At 44.7% G+C, this 21,735-nt stretch overlaps 1 pseudogene; it reads right to left on the bottom strand.

Annotated features, from left to right (window-relative positions):
• Positions 1 to 1,747: 1,747 nt before the first annotated feature.
• LOC118588650 lies at positions 1,748 to 21,624 on the bottom strand (annotated as a pseudogene).
• Positions 21,625 to 21,735: the final 111 nt, after the last annotated feature.

Genomic DNA, 21,735 nt, shown 5'->3' with positions numbered 1-21,735 from the left:
ACCTTTGATCTAAATTTATTTAAAAATGACTTTTGTAGCCAGGCATGGTGACAAACTTGGGACACAGAGGGAAGTTGCTCTCTAGGTTTGAGACCAGCTTGGTCTACATAGCCAGGGCGGGGCCAACTAGAACTATATATATTGAGGCTGTCTCAAAAAAAAAAAAAAAACAACTCCTTTTGTTATGATGGGGATCAAACCCAAAGTCTTGCACATGTGAGGCACTTGCTGCGCCATTGAATTGTGTCCCCAGCTGCCTGATCTGAATGTTTCATAATGTGGAAGAATCACCTTTTCTAGAATCATCTTTTCTAAACTCATCCTTTCCTTCTATTCATATCTGCCAATGGACCCTCAGCAGCTCCTGGAAGCAAGAGATCCACTCTCTTCTCTACTGATTGTATATTATTGTTTATTATTGATAGAACTCACTTTGGTTTTGGTTGTGTGTGTGTGCTTTTTACAGTTATTTATGGTAGAGGCACATATGCCACAGAGCACATGTGGTGACCAGAAGATAGCTTGGAGAATCAGTCTCCGCTTTCACCACGTGGGTCTCAGAGACTGCCATCAGGCTTGCTAGCAAGTATATTTACCTGCCGAGGCAGCCTGCTGGCCCTGATTTGTTGTTTGTTTTCTTGAAGATTTATTTTTGTGTGTCTTTGGGTACATGTCAGAAGAAGGCATCAGATTCCCTGTAGCTGGAGTTACAAGTAGATGATAACACCCCCATGGTGGTGCTGGGAACCATACTCAGTCCCTCTGCAAGAGCAGCAAATGCTATTAATCACTGAGCCATCTCTCTACCCCATTCTCCTTGTTTTGTGTTTTGAGAGAGAGTCCTATATAACATAGGTCTTGAACGCTGGATCCTCCAGTATCTTTCAAGTATCAGAAGAGTGAGATTACAGGTGTGTGCTACCATCCCTGGATTAATTTATATTTCTCAGTGGTTTATAAGTCTTTCAATTACTTCAATCCTCAGATAGATAAGCCCTTACCCTGAAAATCTGATGCAGTAGTCTGCAATACAGCTTGGGTACTGGTCTTGTTTTTTTATCAAGATCTCACCACAAAACCCAGATGGCATCATATTTTTTTCCATGTCTTTAGTTTATTTATAATCTTATCTAGGATAAGAATTCAAGTGTTTCTGGCGGTGGTGGCACATGCCTTTAATCCCCCGCACTTGGGAGGCAGAGCCAGGTGGATCTCTGTGAGTTCGAGGGCCACCTGGTCTACTGTTTCGGGGGAAAAAAAAAAAAAAAAAAAAAAAGAATTCAAGTGTTCAATTAAATTTTCAGAGATCACACCTGAGGTAGTTTGAATGAGAAGTCCCCAGAGGCTCATATGTTTGAATACTTGGTCCCCAGTAGTAGAACTGTAGAACTGTTTGGGAAGGATTAGGAGGTGTGACCTTGTTTGAGTAGGTGTGGCCTTGATGGAGGGAGTGTGCCACTAGGGGTGGGCTTTGAGGTTTCAAAAGCTAGGCCCAGTCTCTCTCACTCTGCCTGCTGCCTGTGGATCAGGATGTAAAGTTCTGAGCTACTACTCCAGCACCATGCCTGCCTGCCTGCTGCCATGATGATCATGGACTAACCCTCTAAAACTGTAAGCGAGCCCCTAATTAAGTGGTTTTTTTTAAAATAAGTTTCCTTGTTCATGATGTCTCTTCACAGCAATAGAACAGTAAGACACCACCTCTTGACCATTCTTCATGTCTGTTAAATGGATGAATTAAACATCCTTATTTCTTAAGTAGCTGGTGCCTTACTATGAAGAAGGTGCAACAAATCCAGACCCAAAGTACACAGTCCTCATAGTCAGTAACCACTGCATATTTTCCACTGAAAATGGCAAATTCTTCATGGGTCCTCCTCCTAATGGCTGTGATGGACCATGGAGGTGAACCTTCGGATGCTCTGGCCCAATATAATGCTGCTAGAAACTCTGCAGGGGAGCACAGAGACAGAAAGCAGAAGAAATGGCCACACTACTCAAGTCTTCTTTCCTCACAGGCTTGCTAGTCAAACTTTTTTGTTTTATGGGACAGGGACTCCTTAGCTCGGGCTGGCTTCAAACTTGTTATATAGTCAGGAATGACCAAGCTGCTGCTCATCTGGCTTCCACCTCCCCAGTGCTGGCATTACAGATGTACCACCATCCACCACGCCTGTTCTATGCAGCTCTGGGAATAGAACCCAGGGCCTCTTGCATGCCTGGCAAGCACCTATCACTGTATGAACTGAGAGCTACATCCCTAGTCCATGGCCTCAAACTTTTCATTTTCCTACTGCGTCCTCCTGCATGCTGGGATTACTGTTGATTTGCAGTGGGATTTGAGAAGCTGCTCAGATGATGCTGACATTCAGGCAGGGAAAATGAGGTACACGTAGAACAGAGACCAAGATAAGCAAGCAGAGAAGCAGTGTAGGGCAAACAGAGAATGTGGCAAGAGAGGGAAACTGTTCAGCTAAGGGTGAGAGAGGGCAGTGGTTTGGTAGAGTGAGATTAACACATCCTATCTCTGTTTGGAGAGATGGTCAGCAATCAAGAGCTCTGGCTGCTCTTCCAGAGGACCTGGGTTCAATTCCCAGCACCAACAGCTTACAATCTTCTGTAACTCCAGTTCTAGGGAATCGGACACCCTCACCCAGACACACATGCATGCAAAACACCAATGCACGTAAAAGGCGGGGTGCAGGGGATGGGGACGGATGACAAAAACCGAACAAACAAAACAAATCTTATCTCAGAAAACTACAAAACTAGAGAAAATGTAAAACCACTCAGGGTTCAGGAAGACTATTTGGGCTACATAGGTCCTAGACAGCTTTGACTGTGTGATGAGACCCTGTCTCAAAAAACAAAACAAGGACATGGAAATGGCTCACTGGGTAAAAGCACTTGCCACTCAAGTGTGTGGGACCTCAGAACCCACAAAAAAACTGCATGTAAAGCACAAATGTCTGTGACCCCAAAACTCCTACAGGGAAGTGGGAGGCAGAGACTCCCCAGCTCTGGAACAATTGCTGAAGTGTTTATCCAGGAGAAGCCTTGGACCCGCAGGTAAGAACTGTAACATTCTTGCCTGGGGCTGTTAACTTGGCCCCACCCTAGTCAACAGGGTTAGTGTACCAAGAAAGATTAGGCAAACTGTACAAAATAAAAGTTCTATTGCCAGAGGGGACTCACCTGACCTAGAAGGACCGTCAATGAGACAGCCTCTCACCCACTAGATGGCTTTCAAAAAGACAGACAACGGCATATCTTCCTTCAACGACACAGAAAGACTGGCACCTTCCACAGGGGAATATAAATGCCATAACCACAGTGGAGAACAGTTTGGTAGTTTCTTTACAAAGTTAAACATAAACCCACAAGTCAGTAATTCTGCTATGTGCTGCCCAAGAGAGTTGGAAACATACCCATACAAATACTGTGTACAAATATTAATAGCAGCATTACTCATTATAGCTGGTAATTGGGAGCTATCCAGATGTCCTTCACATGATCAGTGGATAAGATGTGGTATATCCATTGGAATGTTATTAAGCCATAAAAAGGGATAAAGTACTCATATATGTTTCATCAGGAACAAGCTAAAAAAAAAAAAAATCCAAAGCAGAAGAAATCAGATACTGCAAGTCACCACATAGTGTGTCCTTCCACTGCTAAAAGGGAAATTCTGTAGTTAAATTAGTAGAGCCAACACCAGACAAACATGATTTGAAAGTCAATCAGCTTCCAGAACCAGAGCAGCTAATACTTGATCAGACAACACAGAACACCAAGTGAGATATAACAAAAGTAACTACATTGGCTAGAGTTTAATCAACCAGTCAAATGGTTACAAGTTTTTGTTGTTGTTGTTTGTTTGTTTGTATTTGGTTTTTTCTAGACAAGGTTTTTCTGTGTTGCTCTGCCCTGGCTGTCCTAGATCTCACTCTATAGACCAGGCTGGCCTTGAACTCACAGAGAGCTGCCTGCCTCTGCCTCCTGAGTGCTGAGATTAAAGGCCTGTGCCACCCCTGCATGTCAGTTGGTTTTTTGTTTTTGTTTTTAATTTGTAATGAGTGTTTATCTGTGTTATATGTATGTACACCATTTGTGTGTCTGGCACTCAAAGAGGCCAGATTAGGTTATGACCCTTAGAAGACTTAGGAACAGGTGTGAGTATGTGTGCCATGGGGGTACTGGGAACAGAACCCAGGTTCTCTGCAAGAGAAGCCACTGAGTGCTCTTAACTGCTGAGCTGTCTCTTCAACCCCTGCTTACAGTTTTGACTAGCTAATCTATAGCTCAGTTCACTGGCCACAGGGCCCTTTGCAACCAGTCTGAACTCAGTTACTGTGATAACGTTGTCCGTTTGGTCTGCTGGGCCCCAAGCAGATGCCCACTCTAAATCCATGGCCTATTACAAAATATGATGTAAAGAGAGAGAGACATTTCTGCTGTCTGGATTTTGACTGTCAGGGAGCACTAAGGAATTTGTTGGTGGTACATGTATTATATAAATTTAGTGAAAGTAATCACTCTTAAAAAGGGTAAACCTGCTGGGCGGTTGTGGCGCACACCTTTAATCCCAGCACTCAGGAGGCAGAGCCAGGCAGATCTCTGTGAGTTCAAGTCCAGCCTGGGCTACCAAGTGAGTGCCAGGAAAGGCACAAAGCTACACAGAGAAACCCTGTGTCCAAAAAAAAAAAAAAAAGGGTAACCTTTATAGTGTGTATTGTAGTCCTAGCTAGAGCTGACTGAGGCTGAGTTAAAGATCACTTGCAATCAAGAGTTCAGAGGCAGCCTGGGCAACATTAAGACACCAAGCCTAACATAAAGCATCCTAAAACCATGGAATGATGAAATAGGGGCACTCCATTCCACATGGGCATGTCTGTATTCTACACTGGGAAAAGGATTCTATATGTGTGTTAATATCGCAACACAAGGCGGCTAATGGCCTCTGTTCCAGATGATTCCGTTAGCCCAGATGATACCTAGAGGAGCAGAGAGTTGATATCGGCAGATGATTGGAGCTGTCTGTCAGTCCAGAGTCACAGTACTGAGAAGTACACAGAGAGATAAGAGGGACAGGATCTCAGGAGGGCAGCCGACCACCTGATCAGGGAACACCTAGCTCCTGATTGACTGACTAACTTTGACACCCTCCTTCCACCCCACTCCACAACTGCCCGGCTACTGTAGCGTTGACATGGTCTATCCAGGGTGCTAAACTATCCAGGGTGGGTAACCTGCTCAGATCATGACACTCTGAGGGAAACACAACTTAATTAATTCAAGCTCTGGGTTAGAGAGGTAGCTCCTTTGGTGGAGTGCTTGCCCAGCATGCATGAAGCCCTGGGTTCAGTCCCCAGCACTGGTTAAAACTGGGAGAGGGGCACACCCCTGCAATCCCAGCACTCAGAATTTGAAGGCAGGAAGTCAGAAGTTTAAGATCATTCTTGGCTACAGAGTGGATTCAAGGCCAGCCTGGGGTTACATGTAAACTGATCCTGTCTCAATCAATCAATCAATATACAAATAAATAAATCAGTTCCCAGATCTGCCCATTGGTCTTCTTGGTATTAATAGTAACAGGAAGCATGATGTCCAGTATTCTGGTTATAAATTTAGATTTTTTAAAAAGTGTTTATTTTGGGCTGGAGAGATGGCTCAGCAGTTAGGAGCACCGTCTGCTCTTCCAAAGCTCCTGAGTTCAATTCCCAGCAACCACATGGTGGCTCGCAACCACATGGTGGCTCACAACCAACTGAAATGAGATCTAGTGCCCTCTTCTGGTCAGCAGGGATACATGCAGACAGAATACTGTATATACATAATAAATAAATAAATCTTTTTTTTTTAAAGTGTTTATTTTTGTGACAAGGTCTTGTCAGATGACTCAGGGCAGTCCTAAACTCCTAGGCTCAGGCAGTCCCCCCTCTACCTCTGCCTGCTGAGTAACTGAGGGTGCAGGTTCATGCTACTCATAACTGGCTGAGAACATACATTTTGATTATTTTTTTGTTTCCTCTCCCGATTATTCATTGTCTATTCAGTGTGTGTGTGTGTGTGTGTGTGTGTGTGTGTGTGTGTGTGTGTGTGTGTGTGTACCACTTCCTACAGGTCAAGGTCAGAGGTCAATGTGGTAAGACCCCAGAATGTGGGATCCCAGAGATTAAACTCATGTCATCAGCTTGGCTACAGGTGCCCTGCTGAGCCACTCCATCACTCACCCCTTTTTGTTGTTGTTTGGTATGTTTTGTTTTGGTTATTGGTTTTTTGAGACAGGGTTTCTCTATGTAGTCCTGGCTGTCCTGGATCTCGCTCTGTAGACCAGGCGGCTGGCCTCGAACTGACAGAGATCTACCTGGCTCTGCCTCCCGAGTGCTGGAATTAAAGGCATGTGCCACCACTGTCTGATGTTGTTTGGTATTTTTGAGACAAGATCTTACTATGTAGCCCTGGTTGGTCTCTTTCTGTGGTAGTCTGACTTTGTCTCCCAGATACTGGGATTTCAAGCCTGTGCCACAATAGCTGACTTACATTTTCTCATGTATTTTAATATTGAGACAGGGTCTTCCTATACTGTGCAGGCTGGCCTCAAACTCTTGAACTGAAATGACCCTTGAGCCTCAGTCTTCCAACCGCTGGAATTATAAGCATGTACCAGCCTACCCTGCGAGAACACACATTTTTACATTTTTTTTCTTTTTCTTTCTTTCTTTCTTTCTTTCTTTCTTTCTTTCTTTCTTTCTTTCTTTCTTTCTTTTCTTTGTTTGTTTGTTTTTTTGTTTTTTGTTTTTCAAGACAGGGTTTCTCTGTGTAGCTTTGTGCCTTTCCTGGATCTCCCTCTGTAGACCAGGCTGGCCTTGAACTCACGGAGATCTGCCTGCCTCTGCCTCCCAAGTGCTGGGATTAAAGGCGTGTGCCACCACCGCCCGGTGAGAACACACATTTTTAGGGCTAGAGACAGTTCAGTAGTTAAGAGCACTGCTTGCCAGGCAATGGTGGTGCATGGAGGCAGGCAGATCTTTGTGAGTTCAAGGCCAGCCTAGTCTACAGAGTGAGTTTCAGGGCAGCCGGGTCTACACAGAGAAGCCTTGTCTCGAAAAACAAAACAAGACAAAGGGCACTTGCTGCTCTTGCAGAGGTCATGGATTCAGTTCCCAACACTCGCATGGTGACTCACAATCATTCGACTCTAGTCCTAGGGTGTCAGACATCCTCTTTTGACCTCCATGGGCTTTAGGCACTCATGTGGTGCCCATACATACATGCAGATAATAAATGAACAAACTAGTAAATAAATAGAACACACATTTTTGTTTGGTCAGCAAGTTGGCTTAGTGGGTAAAGAGGCACTTGACTCCCGGCCTGACAACGTGAGTTCAGTCCCTGGAACCCACATGATGGGACAAGAGAACTAACTCCTGCAAGTTGTCCTCTGATCTCCACATGCCTCCATGGCAAGTGTATAATCTGCCACACACAAAATGTGAAAAGCGTTTTTAAAAGAATGTATATTTTAGTGGTGGCACACATCTTTAATCTCAGCACTTAAGAGGCAAAGACAGGCGGATCTCTTTGAGTTTGAGGCCAGCCCGGTCTACATAGCAAGCTCCAGGCTGGCTAGGGCTACATATTTCTTTGTTTTTCAAGATAAGAGTTTCTTTGTAGCCCTGGCTGTTCTGGAACTCACTCTGTAGACCAGGCATTCTCAGACTCAGAGATCTGCTTGCCACTGCCTCCCAAGTGCTGGAATTAAAGGAGTTCACCACTATGCCTGGCTTGAGGCCTTGTCTTAAAAAGAGAGAGAGAGAGAGAGAAAGAAAAATGGAGAGCACCGGGCACTGCCCCTTTCTCCAGTCCTGACCCACTTTTATAGCACGAAGGTCTAATCAGGCCTGGGTCTGCATCCCTCCTGAGAAGGCAGGTGGCCAGTTCCTGACCAGGGTCATCTCCAGGGATATTAACAGAGTTGGTGCATCTGGATCAGGGGCTGGCATTGAAACAGTGTGTGGCAGCTTGGTTATTGGCTATTTGAGGAACTGTGTCTCAAGCAGCAGCTCATTTCCTGTGCCACTCTGGGGTCTGCCTCTCTGAGGCCATGGGGTTCTTCTGTTTGATGGTAGTTTTCCTCATTCTGTTTGCCATGTGATGCATGTTTGCCTGATGGTCCCTGATGCATTAACTCCATGCCAGTCCTGGCACTGGAGTATGCTGAACTGCACCATTAAACATAATGTCTTTCTTTCTTTCTTTCTTCCTTCCTTCCTTTATCCCTCCCTCCCTCCTTTCTCTCTCTCTCTCTTTCTTTCTTTCTTTCTCTCTCTTTCTTTCTTTCTTTCTCTCTCTCTCTTTCTGTCTTTCTTTCTTTCTTTCTTTCTTTCTTTCTTTCTTTCTTTCTTTCTTTCTTTCTTTCTTTCTTTCTTTCTTTCTTTTTTCCCAAGGCAGGGTTTCTCTGTGTAGCCTTGACTGTCTTGGAACTCCCTCTGTAGCCCAGGCTGGTCTCGAACTCACAGAGATCCGCCTGCCTCTGCCTCCAGAGTGCTGGGATTAAAGGTGTGCGCTCCCATCACCTGGATAGTGTTTCTTTTTCTTAGAAAGAGAGAGGGAGAGAGACAGAGAGAGAGAGAGAGAGAGAGAGAGAGAGAGAGAGAGAGAGAAGAAAAAACCCTACTGACAAGGGTTACGGTGTGAACAAGAATCTGAAACAATATTTTGTTTGAAAGACTGCCCAGCACCACAAAAGAAAAGAAAAGAAGGGCTGGCAAGCTGACTCATCAAGTAAGAATGCTTGCTGCCAAGGCTGATGATCTAAGTTCAAGCTCCGGAACCCACCTGGTACAAGGAGAGAACTGACTCCCACATAACTGTCCTCTCGTTTTCATACACGCTTTACGGCACACCAATGTACGCACACACATACACAGGCTCAATGTGTTTTTAAAAAACTCTAAGAGCCAGACCCCAAATACTATAAAGCTGTCTGCCACCTCTCTGGAATATGTTCTAAGGTATTCCTCAGATGCCTGGAGCCTAAGATACTGCTGAACCTTTTATATCCATTTTTTTTTTTTTTACCATACTCATGGTAAGTCAATTTTATGGACATAATAAAAGCTTAACAGCAAAGCCGGGTAGTGGTAACCCACGCCTGTAATCCCAGCACTCAGGAGGCAGAGACAGGTGGATCTCTGTGAGTTCGAGGCCAGCCTGGTCTACAGACCTAGTCCAGGACAGGCTCCAAATCTACAGAGAAACCCTGTCTCGAGAAAAAAAAAAAAAAAAAAAAAAGCTTAACAGCAATAGCTAATAATAGGATAATTGTAACTATACTATAATAAAAGTTATTTAAAACTTGGTTATTTTTATTTCTGGAATTTTCCATTTACTAATTTTGAAGTGAGGTTAAGTGAGGTAGCTGAAATTGTAGCAGAACTTTGGGTAAGGGAAAGCTACTGAGGATTCCATGTTTATGAAGCTCTACATAAGACAGAACTTACCTAGGAGCAGGTCAGCTTTCCTGATCCTGGTGGGTGGGAGAGCCTTGAAATGGGGTGAAGCATAGTAAAAACTGTTTGGCTCCTTCCTCAGAGTCCCAAAGCTTTTGACTTCCTGGGGCTGGAACTACCCGCCACCACCCACCCAAAGCCACACTTAGATGAAACTTTCTACAGAGCAGATTGATTGATTGACACTTCTGTGATTATGCAGAGCCAGTGTTTCCAGGTGGGAAGCCAAGTTCTCCTGGGATAGCTTCAGCTCTTTGGTTCTTTTGTTTGTTTATTTCGAGACAGGGTTTCTCTGTAGCTTTGGATGCTATCCTGGAACTCGCTTTGTAGACCTGGCTGGCCTCGAACTCACAGAGATCCACCTGCCTCTGCCTCCCGAGTGCTGGGATTACAGGCGTGAGCCACCACTGACAGGCTGCTTCAGCTCTTTGTATAAGCCATGTATTGCCTACCTCTCTTTGTAACCTAATGTCCTTATACCTATCGAGTAAATCTTGTACAACGTACCAGCATGACCCCTATCTTTCCTAACAACATCATGAGATAACATCTGAGGCCTAGAGCAGAGGCTTCCTCAAGCTGCTGTATTCTTCCTACCTGATGTTTCTACCCATCTATATTTTGATTAGTGGGTTTTTTGTTGTGTTGTTGCTTTTGTTCTATTACTATAAAACCTTCAGTAAACAGATAGGTTGGGGTAACCTAACTCTGTGTCCATGGGCCATGGTCACTCATGTTTGTTCCCAGAATCACCTTATTTCTTTTAAGGTAAGAGATGAGTTTTTGAGGTTTGAGACATCTTTTGTACTTCACAGAACCTCTTTCAGCCATTCTAGCGTTTGCATGGGGGAGATAAGTCCTGGTGGACTGTAGACAGCTTCAACATGAGGGCTGGTGGCCAAATGAACCACCATGGAAGCACTGCCTTGGACATTTCTACTCTTTAGGGGAGAAGAAAGTCTTGGAGACTGAGTTCCTATGGCCAGTAATTTAATCAGTGATTCCTATATAATGAAGCCTCCATACACCTCTCCAAAAAAACAAAAACAAACAATAACAACAACAACAACAAAACAAATAAATACAAAACCTAACAGATAGAATTAGGAGAATTTCCCACCCCATCAACAACTGAGGTGCCAGGAGAGTGGCACATACACAGAGAATGGGAACTTCAAGCTCATGCCTATCACCCACCTCCTGCTCTGTGCGTTTCTTCATTTGGCAGTCCCTGAGTTCTATGCTTTAGAATAAACCTGGAAATATAAGTAAAACACCTCTCTGAGTTCTGGAGTTATTCTATTTAGCAAATTATGGAGCCTGAGGGGACTGTGTCAGAATCCTCAAACTTGATGTCAGTCTAGAACTGCGGCTGGGCCATCTGGGCATCCTGTTTGCAGCTGGCATCTGAAGTGAGTATGGTCTTTGAGACTAAGCATATGGAGTCAGGGTTGTACCTGGGTAGTGTCAGGACCGAATTGAACCGACAGAAGTGGTGTCCATCAAAAAGATGTCACATTGATAGTTAGGAGACAGCACACACAAGTCTGGCATCAGGAGAAGTAGAAACAACATTGGGTAGTGAAATGTTCTCTGTCTTGACAATGGTAGAGGTCACATGGTATGTGTTGTTCATTTTTCAAATTCATGGAAATGTACAACAAAGGTGATATTTTAAAAACAGATCAAGGGGGGGAAAAACAGATCAAGGAGTTGGCAAAAAGGTCCATGGGTAAAGATGCTTGCACAAACCTGGCAAACTAGTTCAAACCCCTGGGACCCATGTAAATGGTTGAAGGAGAGGACAGACTTCACAAAGTTGTCTTCCGACCTCCACACAACTCTATGTGCACCCCCCAACCCATGCATACAAAATAATTCACAAAACTACAGATCAAGAAGTTGGTGACGCTGGGCGGTGGTGGCACATGCCTTTAATCCCAGCACTTGGGAGGCAGAGGTAGGCGGATCTCTGTGAGTTCAAGGCCCAGCTGGGCTATAGAGGGAGCTCCAGGGAAGGTACAAAGCTACACAGAGAAACCCTGTCTCGAAAACCCAAAAAAAAAAAAAAAAAAAGAAGTTGGTGATTTACTCAGTTGATACAATGCTTACTTAACATGCAGAAGGCCTAGCGTTTCATCCCCAGTGCTGGGTAAACCATGTAGCATCTCATGCCAGCACTCAGGAGGTGAAGGTAGGAAGACCAGAAGTTTAAGGTCATCATCAAGTGTAGATTGGTTCCAAGGCCAACCTGGTATAATTGAGACCCTGTCTCTAAATAAGGAAATAGATAAATAAGTAAATAAATAAGGGCTAGAAAAGTGAATCCGTGGGTAAAGGTGTCTCATGTCAAGCCTGATAATGACCTAAGTTTGATCCTGTAAAAGAAGAGAACTGATCTCTGAGTTCCAGGTCAGCCTAGTCTACAGAGTGAGAGGACATCCAGAACAGCTGGTGGGGCAGAGAACAACACATTACATAAACTGAAAATACAATGTTTATAGCAGCATTATTTGTAATAGCCTGAACCTGGAAACAACCTAGATGCCTGTCAACTGAAGAATGGATTAAGAAAATGTGGTACAAATACACAATGGACTACTACTCAGTAGAGAAAAACAATGACAGCATGAAATTTGCAGGCAAATGGATGGAACTAAAAAATATCATCCTGAGTGAGGTAACCCAGACTCAGAATGACAAACATGGTATGTAATCACTCATAAGTGGATACTAGATATAAAGCAAAGAACCATCAGACTGCAACCCACAGATCCAGGGAGGCTCTATAGCGGGGGGGGGGGGGGGAACGGACCCTAGGATGACTGTGACTTATAGTAAATTTTGGTTTTACTCAATCACTGGGCAAGCATCAGTGAAACATTTTACTATTAGGATAAGAATTTGTACTGTATCAAACTGATGATAAAAAATAATAAAATAATAATTAAAAAAAGAAAAGAAAACACAATATTCAGAAAGTGAGAGGCATCAGAACTTTCCATTCTAAATGGGATAAATGGGATGGCTTCAACAAATCCTTCCCCTTAGGGCTTGGGGAACCTTATGGAAGAGGAGACAGAAAGATTGTCAGAGCCAGAGGTGACAGAAGATACCAAGGAAATAAGGCCTTCTACAAACATTAGACACAACTCACCTATGAACTTGTTATGCCTGTGTCATGCCCCCCCACACACACACAGACCACAAGGAGTCCCAGTTCATATACAAAAGCAAAGAGCCTTTATTGCAAGCTCAAGCTTGGGCTCTCTGTCCATTCCATCACAGCAGATGGGTCAGGGAGAGCACTGAGCTCAGTTATGGCAGAGTTTTTAAGGAGTAAAGGATAGAGGGTAGGGGGAATTTCGGATTCAGATAGGTGTTGAACTCCGGATTGGGCAGGAGTGGGGCAACAGAAGTTTTGTCAAACAGGGATTGGTACTGGCATTGCTGCAAGGAAATTGCCAACCTGAATACAATTGATGTAAGCGGTCCTTAATGTTTTGGAGCATCTAGTATTTGCCTGTCTCAATTCTAATTGGTATCCTGCAGGGTAAAGTTGTGGTGATATTTTCTTTGTGCACCCCAGTAAAGTTTATCTGAGGAGCAGAGGAAAAAGCCAGCTACTATAGTAAACATAGAGGTCAGGCAATGGTGGCGCACGCCTTTAATCCTATCACTCAGGAGGCAGGGATCTGTCTGCACCTCTATGAGTTCAAAGCCACACTGAGAACAGAGCCAAGTGTGGTGGCACACGCCTTAAATTCCAACACTAGTTAACCATAAAGGTCTGGGGGTCTGTACAGACAGACAGGAAGTGATGTAGCTGGGCAGAGAGAGGAAGTAAAGTGGCAGAACTGAAAGGCATATAGGCATGGGTATACAGGAAGTAAGTCTCTCTCTCTCTCTCTCTCTCTCTTTTTTTTTTTTTTTTTTTTGTTTTTTGAGACAGGGTTTCTCTGTGTAGCTTTGCACTTTTCCTGGAACTCGCTTTGGAGACCAGGCTAGCCTCGAACTCACAGAGATCCGGCTGGCTCTGCCTCCTGAGTGCTGGGATTTAAAGGCTTGCACCACCACCGCCCGGCACAGGAAGTAAGTCTCTTTGGAGACTGAGGTATTGATGAGGTGAGGTTGTCTGTGGCTTGTCCTATTTTTCTGATCTTTCAGTTTTTAACCCCAATATCTGGCTCAGGATTTTTATTAATAAGACCATTTAGCAATTTGTCTTACATATAGTTTGTGGCTTTTCCTGGTTATTGTAACGATGAGGCCTACTTCTAGTATTGTTAATTTGCAGCCTGTCATGGCTGCACTAATATTAAGTTAGGCCCCTTCAAACTCACTGAGACTCTAACAGGATGTACAGGGCCTGCACAGGTATGCACTAGAACAATAGAAATGTACATGATTAATGCAAAGTCTTTAACGCCTTTGTAATGAAATGTTTTTGCCCCACCAATTAATTTGACAGTGTCGGATTAGTACGGGTACAGAAAAATGACCACACCAGTGTGTCGAGTAAGGAAGGATTGGGTGGAAATGTGAGTGTTGGTCGGAGCAGGATAGAATCAAGTACACGAGGTTGGGGTGAGGACAGTAAGAGAGGTTTCAGTGGAAGCGTGAGGGAAGAATTTTTTTTTTAAAGATTTATTTATTTATTATGTACACAGAAGAGGGCACCAGATCTCATTACAGATGGTTGTGAGCCACCATGTGGTTGCTGGGAATTGAACTTAGGACCTCTGGAAGAGCAGTTGGTGCTCTTAACCTCTGAGCCATCTCTCCAGCCCCGAGTGAAGAAATGAAGGTTTAAGGAAGAGCTGGATATGAGCCAAGTGGTGGTGGTGCATGCCTTTCGTTCCAGCACTCAGGAGGCAGAGGTAAGCAGATCTCTGTGCGTTCAAGGCCAGCGTGGTCTATAGAGCAAGTCCCAGGGCAGCCAGGGCTACACAGAAAAACCCTGTCTCCAAAAACCAAACCAAACCAAAACAAACAAACAAAAAAGTGAAGCACAATTGTTCAAGAATTTTATTTATAGACATTTTATTTGTTTTTCCTTTGAGATAGGATCTCATGTAGCCCAGGATGGTCTTGAACTCACTATGTAGCTGAGAATAACCTTGTATTTCTGAACTTGCCTCTACTTCCCAGTGGTAGGATTATAGGTGTGTGTCCTCATGCCTGGGTTATTTGTGGTGGGATCCAACCTACAGCTTTGTGTGTATCAAGCAGGCATTCTCCCAACTGAACTGCACCCTCCCCTTGTTACTTTGTGGTTTTGGTTTTTTGTGGTCCTGGGAATAAAACTGAGGGCCTCACATCTGCTAGGCGAGCACTCTAACACTCTGCTGAAGCAGGATTTGCACGGCAGATGACATGTATGCTTTAAAATGGATAGGATTTGTTTTGAAACCTATATCCTAGCCATCTTATATAACACGAAGTCCTATTTGATTCTACGTCTAAGAACTAAGACGAAACAACCAACCAAAAAATCCCCAGTCCCTCCCTCCCTTCTTCCTTCTTCCTTCTCTCTCTCCCTCCCTCCCTTCTAAAAGACTGGATCTCAGTGGGCTGACCAAGTAATCTCCCCCCACAGTTTTCAGAGCGGCTAGCACTCCAGGCTCATCCCCTCACACCTGGCTCTGCTTATTTGTTTTAATAATCTCTCAAAGTTCTTTTTGGATTATCAGGAAAAGACTCTCATTATTAACATTCTGCCCCGCCCCTTGGTACAGCCTTGCGTCCTGATGTAAAAGCCTCATTTTAAGGAAAACCCCTCCCCTTCCTCTCTCTCTTCTGCTTTTCCTCCCAGGAGGTGTGCAACTTGACCCCCCTCTCTCTCTTCCTCTCTCCCTCTCTCTTTCCTATCTTTCTCTTTGTCTCCCTATTATAATAAAACATTTCCACACAGATGCAGCGCCTGGGTTGTGAATGACTGGCCACCCCCTCATGGCGTGGGTCGTCTGTCAGCCTATCCACCGCTGCATCTGCCCATCATGTCAGCATGGTTGCCTGCACATGTGGGATGCCCTGACCCAGCCAGCTGGGGACCCCCCATCTGTTCAGATTTATAACACTCATTCCTTAGGTCCCCTCTTTGAAGAACACTCTTTAGCTGAAGAATCCCAACCCCTACCCTAAACCACTCCATGGCGGGAGGGGAGGAGGGGAGCTTCCTTTACCTTCCCCAGCTTCTCTTGCCTATATACACCTGCCATTTTGACAAAGTTCCTGTTTGGTGCTCAACTTTCTTGTTCCCTCTCTGTTTCCCCCTCTCTTCCTCTCTCACCACCCCCTCACCACCCATGGCCTGGTTCAGTCTATTTCTCTCTTGTCCTGTTCTGCACTCTTCCAGATGCCTCTGGCTGAATTCTCATATCTACAATAAAATCCTTCTCAACCGTACCCTGGAGCAGTCATGTCCTTGTTGGTGTTCTGTTTTGCATGGGTCTGTGGAAGAAAAGGTCACTCCAAGATAGATTTAGGCTTAGCAAAAGCTAAGGTGAATCAGCATCTGGCAAACTGACTGCCAATCGCTTCACAAAAAGCTTTTTTATTGTTACACGATTTGTACCTTTATCAAGTAACTTCTGAATATCAAACCTGTTATCTGGTGTTGTTTGAAGGAACCATCTACCTAGGCAATCCTCAGCCATGAGTCCTCCTGGTGTGCCAGGTCCTCTCGTTACTAAGTTTTACAAAGGCTCTGGAGTCTTCAGGAAGAACTCAGATAAGAACCAAACATTTCAAACAAAAGGTAACCATCACAAAAGGCAGCAACCAACAAAAGGCAGTTCAAATCCTAGGTGCTGAGACTCCAGAATTCAAGCCAGATGCAATGTCTCTGTGGCTTCTCTAGCTACATGTCTTTATTTGTATTTATCTGGTGTCTGAAACCTGGGAGGGGCATATAGGTGCTCCCTTCCCAGGGACTCAGCAGCTACAAACTAGGGTGCTGATTTTGCTCTCCCAAATAGATGGGGTTGTAGATGGGGTTTTCTGTCCAGCCAGTCAATTCCCAAATAACCCACACAGAGGCTTATTATTAATTATAAATGCTTGGTCAATAGCTTAGGCTTGTTACTAACTAGCTCTTACATCTTAAATTAACCCATATTTCATATCTACACTCTACCATGCAGCAGCAGCTTTTTTTTTCAGCATGGCATGTTCATCTCCTGCTTCCTCTGCATCTCTCTGGTGACTCTGCCTTTTTTTCATCCCCTGGTTCTCCTTTTGTCCACAAGTCCCGCCTAAACTCTACCTGCCTAGCTATTGGCCGTTTGGCTCTTTATGAAACCAATGAGAGTAATACATATTCACAGTGTACAAAAGGATTATTCCACAGCAGTGGGTCATTTGTTTCTGCTGGTTTCTGCCACCCACCAAATTTCACTCCAAATTCTAGAGTCTGCATCCTCAGCCTTCTTCCCTCCACCTGCTTTAATTATCCTCCTGGCCTACTCCATTAGTGTCCTCTCTGGCTCCTGAAGTCTACCATGCCCTCCCGGGGTGCCTGTCACCTGGGCATCTCTCCATCTTTCTGGCCTGCTGTGCCCTCATGGGCATCTCTCTGCTTAGACACTTACTCCTCTTCCTCTATTGAAACTCTCCCTTTTACCAAAAGCCTCTCCAGTCCACCTCTTCAACTGTTTTCTCATCTACCTGCTCTAACCACTCATCTCTCCTCCTCTACGGGGTGTCACCCCATAGCTGCCTGCTTTGTCTGCTATTACTGGGCCTCTATCTCATGGAAAGGGACATCGCCTTTCTGTGATTTGGGACATTTCTCTCTAATAAGTCTTTCAGTATGCCCGGGAATGCCCCGGATTGAAATTCTTATCACTGGGACACTTATCCCTTCTCTCTTACACCCTTTCCCCCTCTCTGCTTGTTTGTAGTTCCCTCCTGGAGCTTCCTCAACTTCCCCTAGGAGCTGCCTACTAAGCCCCATAGTCAATCACAGTTTCAACAATGTTTAAAAGTCCAAAGTTCAAAGTCTCTTCTGAGATTCATGTAATCTCTTAACTGTAATCCTCTAAAATCAATATAAAAAAACAGATCATATTCTCCCAACATACAATGGCACAGGATACATGTTAACATTCCAAAATGTAAGAAAGGGAGTATAGTGAGGCAATGCTGATCAAAGCAAGACTGAAAACCAGCTGGGCAAGCTCTAAACTCTGCATCTCCATGCCTGATGTCAAAATGCTCTTCAGATTCCAATTCTGTTCAGCTTTGTTGACTGCAACACACTTCTTTCTCTTGGGCTGGTTCCCCTCCCTGTTAGCAGCTCTCCTAGTCAGGTATCCCACAGCCCTGGCATTGCCAACATCTTAAGGACTCTAAGGCAATCCAGGCTTCAACTTCACACAATGGCTTCTCTAGGCCTCCATTAAGGGACAACCCTGCAACATGCTTGGCCTCAGTGGCTTTCCTTAGGTGTAGAGGGAGAGAGATTCTATAATGTCTTTCTTTTAGTCTTGATTTTAGAGCTAGGACCATGTGGCTAAAGCTGCCCAGTTCTGCTGCTTGCTGGGGCTGGAAAATCCCCCCCCCCCCCCGTTCAATTATATCTTTACCAGCTTTCTATTTTCCATGATGTCCTTCATTGCCTGAGCTTGGCTGTTTTGAAACTTGCTCTGTAGACCAGGGTGGCCTCAAACTCAGAGATCTGCCATCCTCTACCTTTCCAGTGCTGCGATTAAAGGCATGCACCACCACACCTGGCTCTAAGCTTTTCTTTAATTCCTTTTCACAAGTTGGAAATTTAGCTGGGTGTGATCTTGCCCTGAGGTCACCACTCCCTTTATTCCATTTCTTAATCTGTCTGTCTCCTTGAACACGGGATTTAACTTCATTCCACTTCCTGGTGCTCTTCTTCTCCTCAAATTGTTCTATATCTCATATTTTTTATTGTTCAGCTTGCTCCTTTTAATTATAAATCTTCATTAGAGTTACCACCAAAAACCACAGGACAGTCTATATACCAGGCTGTTTACAGATTTCCTCTGCCAAAAGAATTAATTCAAAACTCTTCACTTTAGCCTCAGGCAGACTCTTCAGACAAGGATAAAAAGTAGCCACATTCTTCACCAAAATATCACAAGAATGATCTCTAGGACACATATTAATATTCTTCTCCTCTGAAACCTCCTGAGCCATTCCCCCCACAGTTCAAATCACACTCAGTACTACTGTCTTCCATGTTCCTACTAGGATGGCCCATTAAGCAGCTCTTAAAATATTCAACTGCAGCCGGGCGGTGGTGGCGCATGCCTGTAATACCAGCACTCGGGAGGCAGAGGCAGGTGGATCTCTGTGAGTTCGAGGCCAGCCTGGTCTACAAAGCGAGTTCCAGGACAGCCTCCAAAGCTACAGAGAAACCCTGTCTCGAAAAACAAAACAAAACAAAAAAATATTCAGCTGCTTTTCTATTCAACAGTCTCAGGGGCCATATTCCTTCAAAGAAAATCATGGTCCAGCCTATCACAGCAATACTTCAGACCCTGGTACCAACTTCTGTCTTAGGGTTTCTATTGCTGTAAAGAGACACCATGACCACAGCAATTTTTATGAGGAAAGACATTTAATTGGGGTGGCTCACTTACAGTTTAGAAGTTCAGTCCATTATTGTCATGGTGGGCAGCAAGGCAGCATGAAGGCAGACATGGTGCTAGAGAAGGCGGTGAGAGTTCTTATATTTTGCCTCATAGGCAACAGGAAATAGACTGAGACAATGGGTATGGTTTGAGCATATATGAGACTTGAAAGCCCACCCCCACAGTGAAACATGTCCTCCAACAAGGCCATACCTACTTCAACAAAGCCACACCTCTTAATAGTGCCACTCCCTATGAGCTTATGGGGGCCAATTACATTCAAATTATCACAATATATTTGAAACTTAGATTTAACTCTTGTTTCAAACAATGAAATACAGCTGGGCAGTTAATATTGTGACCCGCCCTCTCCCTCTCCTCCTCTCTCTTCTTTCTGTCTTCCCCTCTTTCCCTATCTTCTCTTCATTTCTCTATTATAATAAATTCATTTCCGCAAGGATGCAGTACCTAGGCTGTGAATGACATGAGGCTGCCCTGCCCTCCACTACATCTGCCCAGCAGGTTTTCCTCACCAATGGGACTCCCTGCTCTGGCCAGGGTGTGTGTGTGTGTGTGTGTGTGTGTGTGTGTGTGTGTGTCCCACGTGCAGTATCATAACAGCGGTGGTGGTGCACACCTTCAATCTCAGCACTTGGGAGGCAGAGGCAGGTGGATCTCTGTGAGTTCGATGCCAGCCTGGTCTACAAAGTGAGTTCCAGGACAGGCAGGACTGTTTCCCAGAGGGGTGGAGGTGGGGGACGGGACGACGACGACACGGGCACAAAAACAAAAACAAAAACCCCCTGTGATATTCTATAATGGCGCACTATGAAAGGATCAGAAAATGGGGTTCCCAGTTTCTCTGTACTGAATACTTTGGAGCAGTTATGTCTTTATTTTCATTTAATTTTTCACAAGTACGATTGTGTGTATGTGAATGTGTGTGGAGATCAGAGTACAATTCAGTTCTCTTCTTCCACAATGTGCGTCCTGGTTATCAAACTCAGGTCATCAGACTTGGTAACTTGCAGAGTCTTCCCGGTGGCTCCCACGACACTTTTATAAATGGATCCTTCAGACACCTGAGATTTCCTCCCTGCTTTCCCATACACCCTTTGCTCATCTCAAGAACCCTTCTTCTAGCTCTACCTTCAGAAATGTGCCTATCTATGGGGTCCAGTCCAAGGCTCACCTCTTTCTCTGTCAGTTTCATACAGAAAAGGTTTCAGCTCCTCTACCCCTGCAGTACTGACATAACACCTTCCAGCAGTAGTTGTTTTTTTGGCTCTTTTAAGTTCAAGGCCATCTTGGGTAACATAAGCCAGAAGCTTATTATTTAAAATTAATTTTTAAAAAATATTTTTAAATTATGTGTTCTTATGTAGTATGTGTACATTTTTAAAATTATGTGTACTTATGTAGTATCTGTATGTATCTATGTGTCCTTGGAGTCCAGAAGAGTCATGAAATTCCCTGGAGCTGGAGTTATAGGCAGGTGTGAGCACCTGATGTGGATGTTGGGAACTGAATTTGAGTCCTCTGTAAGAGCAAGCAAGTGCTCTTAATCGCTGAACTATCTCTCCATACACTTAAGGGGATCCTCCTGCCTCAGCCTCCTGAGTACCTGGGAACTGGGACTAAAACATGTGCCACCATACCTGGCTTCAAATTTTTGTTTTGAACAACTTTCCAAGACAAATAAGGAAAGCAAATTCTGTGTTATAAAATTAGGGAATGAGAACTGGCGGTTACTAAATTGACTCAAACATTAAACCCTGACTGCCTTTCCTTGGGATGGCAGGAATAAAGCTGGTTTTATGTTAGTTACATAGATGGGATAAAGCATGCCGATTCTTTCACCAGTATTCAAAACTTTGGGTCTCGAAACACAACCAGAGGCTATCAGGATGTTCAAAGCCACTCAGTCTTACAGGGTTTTCAGCATATTGAAAATGAAAAACGAGTGGGTTACAGAAATGGGTATTTTAAATCTGCACATGGCATCAACCTTTTTTTCCTCAATCCTGTCGCTAGGGTATGTATGATTTTAATGACCAAAACCGGAAAACAACACGGTAAGGTGACTTCATGTTGCATGACTGTGAATCTAGACCGTGTTTTGTTAAGGTAGAGAGGTCTCAGACTCCCGGGCTCAGGGCAATGACTCCGCAGGAATGGTGGCGCCTGTGGCCCAGCGGGATCTCGCTCTCTGCACAGGCATACCCGGCCCGACCTCCCTCCATTTCTGATGGAGGCCACGGGTCCCTGCAACGAAGGGCAGCCAGGGCTGGAACAGGGTTCCTAGCTCAACGGGTGGGAACGGCGTCTTCTCGCAATGGCCGCTAACACGCCGCCCACAGAAGAACCAGGGCGACCCCATTCGAAAAAGCATGCCAAAGTCAACTGGCTCTGGGAGAGCGCACCCGCCCGTCCGTCACAGCCCGCCTTCTTTCTTCCTGCCCAATCAACACCCACTTCCTGCCTCGCTCCTGACCAATCATCACGCTCCACGAAGAATAGCCCTAGGGGGCGTATGGGAAGGCGGTTTGAGCGATGGCTATTCCGACCAATGAACTCGCAGATACTGCGCTAGGGGGCGGGATTTGACGTTC

This window comes from Onychomys torridus, chromosome 8 (assembly GCF_903995425.1).
Source record: "Onychomys torridus chromosome 8, mOncTor1.1, whole genome shotgun sequence".
Classification (NCBI taxonomy): domain Eukaryota; kingdom Metazoa; phylum Chordata; class Mammalia; order Rodentia; family Cricetidae; genus Onychomys; species Onychomys torridus.
Note: the sequence above shows the minus strand (reverse complement) of the source record. Positions and strands in the feature narration are given on the sequence as shown.